This window comes from Malurus melanocephalus, unplaced genomic scaffold (genome assembly GCF_030028575.1).
Source record: "Malurus melanocephalus ecotype Western Australia unplaced genomic scaffold, MMel_1.1 scaffold_25, whole genome shotgun sequence".
Lineage (NCBI taxonomy): Eukaryota > Metazoa > Chordata > Aves > Passeriformes > Maluridae > Malurus > Malurus melanocephalus.
In genome coordinates, this window is record NW_026623257.1 from 565,144 (window position 1) to 570,939 (window position 5,796).

Consider the following 5,796-nt stretch of genomic DNA (forward strand, 5'->3'; position numbering starts at 1 on the left):
CCCAGGCATCTAAAGGCATTGGGTAGCAGTAGCTATTTTTTAAGCAKGTCTGCTGATGCCTCACATGCTGCTTCTTACCTTCTGAGTTCTTGTTTGCTCAGATCAAGGCCTGAGTCATAACTCTAAATGTTTAGCCAGACAGAATTAGGTATATATATATATTTTTTAGAACTTTCAAGTTAAAAAACAAACAGAAAGAAAGCTCCAGCAAGCTTTGTTTGCTCCAAGGCCACCTGGGTGTCAAAATCTGCTACCCTGCAGAGGCTTACAGGGTGAMTTCAAATCTGAATGACATTATGAAAAAGAATATTGCTTAAAAATGAGTGCAAATATCTAGCTTCCCCTCCCCTTTTTTAAAAAAATACAACCCTTTTAATTAGTTCACATCCATCATGAGGACTTCATTACAGAAATATTGCATTTTGTTTCTCTTCCTGGTTAGTGAAACAAGTTTTAAAGAAAAATAAGGCAAAATGATTGAAAATGAACCGTAATTAAAAAATAAACTTTTGAAAAATGAATGGATTGTAGTGTTCTTTGAATATTTTAAATTATTTTTCCTCACCCTTAGAATATTATTAATGTAATATAATCAGTAAGAAATATCACAAACTGTTTAGCAAAACAAAACAGGTCCCATGTGTAGATATATTTTTAGATCTGAAAGGATTTAAGTCATCTGAGACTAACACTGTATTTTTAACATGGGATGCATCGAATCTCATATCTGTGGTGGCTCTGGCACATGAATTCATGGAATGACSAACTTCATGAAAACTTCCTAGTCTTTCAAAATGACAGATCAGAAACCTCCTGGTATTTAGTGTGGAAATGCATATGAAAGTGCTCTGCTCTGATTAGACAGAAGCATTTGTRGCAACTATGAAGTACAGAGGCTTGTGCATTGCTCAGGCTCTAGATTTTTGTGTGTGTGTGTGTATTTTTGTGTCTGTGTCCCTACCTGACTTCAGTGGCTGGCTATGTGCATTACACCTCTTTCAGGGGAAAAAGCTATTTTTCAGTGCTTTCAGTAGCCTCTCTGCCACCTCCACAGATGTGCCTTAATGATATAGYTTGCCCTGCAGTGCTGCAGCCTTCAAAACCTGAGTTTTGACATAATAGTTGTTAATATTAGAATGGGTTCTATGCTACATTGAATCCTCTTACATTTTACTGCTTCTCTTTTTCTACCTTATCTCTTATTGGGGTGGCTAATTTTAATTTAACACATTTATCCAAAACAAAGAGTGGCATAAAAAAACCCCAAAACAGAGAGACATATTTATAAACAAATTAGATAATGTTTGCAAAGTACTTCAAATGTGGTTTGCCAAATCAGCACTACATGTTTTCAACATGAAATAATTAAATCATAAATAACTAGGTTTCTTTTAATTCTGCTCCACATTATGTAGCCTGCAAATTGTCAAGAACCATGACTGATTCCAGCTCTTCACCAAAGCAAGGCATCTACCATTCAGCAGGAAATTAAATTTTGTCTCTTTTTCACCCCCAAGTGGTACTCTGAATTTCTGTGGTCCTTAAAATATTAATATTGTAATATAATTTTTACTTCATGTGGAACTTACTCTTAGGGAAAATACTTGGGAATTAAACTTTTTTTTTGTTAGCAACTTCAAATGAATTTGTACTTTCTATTGAAAAGAAAAAATATTCACATATATATGTAATCCGAAATTTGACTGATTTGCTGGAATTTCTATGGGTCCTCCAAAATATTTTTGCCTGCTGCAAAGCACAGATAGATATTTCATCTAGTCATGATCAGTTGCCAGTATACAATCTTTAATGTCCCTTTTTTTCTCTGGACAATCACACTGTATTTGGTCCAGATTCATACAGGTTGTGAATCCCTCCCCACTTCATTCAGTTGCCAAGTGCCTGTTGTCTGGAAACAGCAAATATTAAGAACTAAAAGATTAAGTCATAGTCTCATTCAAAATTTGCAATTTATATTCATTAAGTACAACATAGAGCGGGAAATAACACATAAGAAAGTAGAAACCAGAATTTGAAGTAAAGACTAAAGATAGGAATAGCTGGAATTTCAGTATTGATTTAAATTGAGAGTAGACTACAAAATATTCTGAATGATGATGCYCTGGAAAACGTTCCAACTTTGATGTTACAAACTCAAGAGCACTTGAAAATGCCAACTGCTGTAAAATTATGCATGTAATGATTGTTTTATACTGACGGGTCACTCATGAGGAAAAATAGTTTAAATGGATCTTGTCCAAAATAAAAGTCATATGATTCAGGACAGGAGCTCATACTGTTCATCACACTTACATTGAGAAGTTAGTAYACTCCCTTGGTTCCATAAATTACAAGGTTAGATAGCCAAGAAGATGTGTGCAGTCAGTTGGGTTTTTTATTCATCTTTGCTTCCATGAATTTTGTGATTTCAGGTATACACAATCATTCATAGGCATATAATGGTGCAGCATATAATATTTTTGCAGTCCTTCAGGTCCCAGGGCAGATCTTGGTTGAAACTAGCTTTTATTTTAGAATTGAAAACTGCAGGATGAAAATAAAATAAGGAAAAAGTAAATCACACTTCTAACATTATACTTTTGACTTATTGCTTCCTTTAGGGACCATTCTGTGATTTATAAGCCCTCATATCACTTAGTAAACTATAGAAAGTGATTCTCAATAATTTCTGTTTATGAAACTTCATCTTTTCTCTCAGAGGATCACATGATAATTCATGAATTCTGCCATTAATCCTAATGTACAAAGTAGAGATGTTCAAGAAATTTCTATTTAAGGATATGCTGGTCATTACACTTGTGCTCCTCAATGAAGTAATTAAAGTACATAGCAAAGCTCTCATATAGCAAAGAGATCCACTTTTAGCTCTCATACTGAGGCTCAAAGTGTGTGAGTCTGAATCTAGACACCATGGGCTCTATTTTCAGTGTATKTGTAATCACCAAGTAAATGATTGTGCACAAGGTTACATCACAGTAATTTAATTGTAATATTTCCAGTCTCCTTGTCAAAGTTTGTTACAGGAGGAGAATCTAGTTCATRACAGATTTATCTACTTGAATCTTTCAGAAATTAAAACTCAGAGATAGTGAGGTGCTCAGTGATTTAGGATTTCACCAAGTCATGAATCAAGGTAGACTCAGTGTACCCTCAAGTACTAAAGAATCTGTCTAAAGTTTCAGACAACCTGGGGCAATCTTCTTCATTTCTGTTGCATGTGTGATAAGTATTAGGCACATTGAACACCCAAAGCATCTTCATACAATGAGTTTGGAAAAGTGCACTATTTTGAAATAGCAGTAGCTTTCAAGGATTTTTTTAATATTTATTTTTATATTTATACTTGTTTGATCTTTTTGGCACATTTTCCTTCGGGTAGCAATGTGCATTGCTTAAAAAAAGAAGGCTAACACTGATATCTACAAAAACGTATGCTAGTTCAGCTGCAGCTGATCCATGATATCACAYGACATGGGTACTTGCACTGCTTAGAAAACCCAGGGCTCCTTTCAGCACATCTGCTCCGTGCTTTCTGCTAACATGAATGCATTTTTCAGCCTTGTACYTGCTGTATGGAGCACATAACAGACTATCTGCTTGGAAATCAGATGGTTAGCTGAGTTCTCACCCTGTTTCCAGTCTCCTGTTGCTGTCTGCACTGCCAGGTTTCATGAGGATACTGTGATTTTCAAGCTATTGCTTCATGTCTGATCTCTCAGTCTAAGCTGGAAGGCATCTGGTTTAGCGGATGGTTCATAAAGGGAGATCTTCCAAGGCAAACAGTAGCTGAGAACCAAGATTGCCTGTAATGACTAAGATAYCACATGTAGTTTCATGAGGATGCTGTAGAGAACTTCAGAAAGAAAAGTAAAAGCACTCTCCAACAGTGGTGGCATCTAAATCTCTCAGGTACTGAGTGTTGCTACTGGATGATGAAGGGCAAATTATCTCAGGGAATGTGCTGCTCTGATTTTCCTGTGTTAATCCCAGGAAACTTCAGTGATTTTGGTGTCTGTATTTCATGATATCATGGGGTGTGACATTTGATAGGTATAACCAAGGAGATCAAAGCTCTGTTCGTTTTGTTTTATTTTTTTTTTCTTTTCTGTCCAGCTTTTCAATTGCCTTAACTATCCAGCAAGATTTTTTTCCAAAAGTCTTTGAAATCCTGTTTCTGATRAAATAAACAGGCATTGAGCCACTGCTTTTTGGTAGATAAAAGTATCTACAGCCAACTAATGATGGCTTGTGAAAACAGCAATGAACTTTTATTTTCACTCTTCTTTTGTCTGTGAACTTTCCTGAAAAAGTAATGGTAAGGCTATTTTCCTCTGAATTGTTTTAGTTGCTCTTGGTTCCTCTTCCTTACATATCCCTKAATATCCTTGACAATGTAGCAGCTTTTTAATCAAATTTTTTTTTTTTTCTTTTTAAGAAAAGATCTTTTGAGAAGCACAGTTTTATTTTATATTCAGGTGGACTCTTTTCGTGCAGTTGTAGTCCATATAGTCAAAAAAAAATTGTAGATGAATCCTCTTGCATTGCCCAAAAACATTTGTGTGAACATTAGTCTTAAAATTGAATAATCAAAAATACGCAGGAATCAAGAAATTCCTGCATAAATAAAATAACAAAACCTTTAATCTTTGAACATGCAGACTATATCACTGTTSTGTAAAATATATATGCTGTTCTGTAACAAATACCAGTTCTATAAGCTTCACGTATGATCAGGTTTTCTTGAACTATTTTTATCAAATGGATTAAAGAAGAGCAAAACCAATCTTCTTTGATAAGTTGGTATGGTTTTTGGTTTCATGGCCTTGTGGTGGAAAATCTGTCTATTTCAGAACTTATCGCTGAGGTTTTCAACATATTTTTTCAGAAAATGTGGAAAATTATTTACCAAGGAGCTTCTTGATAGCATGCCTAGGTACTGCACATTGTTTTAGAAAATGTCTTGAAGGAAAGAGTGAAAAGGGACAAAGAGAAAAATGCAATTCCACCTTTCCAGGTTTTTTTTAATATTTCCAGTTTCTCAAAGAAGGRGTCTAATCCAGAGAATGTCACTGATCTAGATGAAGGTTAGACATCAGTACATAACTACTGTACAATTAAAAAGAGAGACATGGATAACAGAGATTGCAAATGACTTGTGAGGTAAGTAAAGAAAAGAAATAGAGGACAAGGGACGCTGTCAGAAAGGAGAGGGGTCATTTTTTGGTGACACTGTTGGGACTGTGATTCTGTTTAACAKATGCAGTAGTKACYACCAGGTAAAGAATAGGCATGGGTYCATTTAATCAGGGAAACAAGAGAGCTGGAGAGAATTGTCGCTATTGTGGAGACAGAGGAATAGAATGATGTTGAACAATGAAAACTCAGGCACCGAGGGAGTCGTAAGCAAATGCTGTATTCTGATCACTTGTCCAAAAAGAAACAACAGAGGATGAGGGAAATCTGCATGCATGGCCATCTGGAGAAGATATCTGAGCTGCCCCTGCGAGCCATGTGTGAGAAGTACTGCTGTTCAAAGATACGTTTGGCAAAACAGCAGCAGAGAGTTTGGACAGAAAACTGTCAACTGATGAGGATATGGAATCATCAGAATTCTTATCAGAGACAATTCCTCTGGAATAACATATAATGCTTGGATTAGCCCTTTTCAAGTAACAAAAGTTTTATCTGAAAACAGCTGTGTTTTACTAAATTAAACAAAGGACAAGACTATTCATCTAAAGTAGTAGAATTAAAAGTAGTTGACCTCTTTTGCTT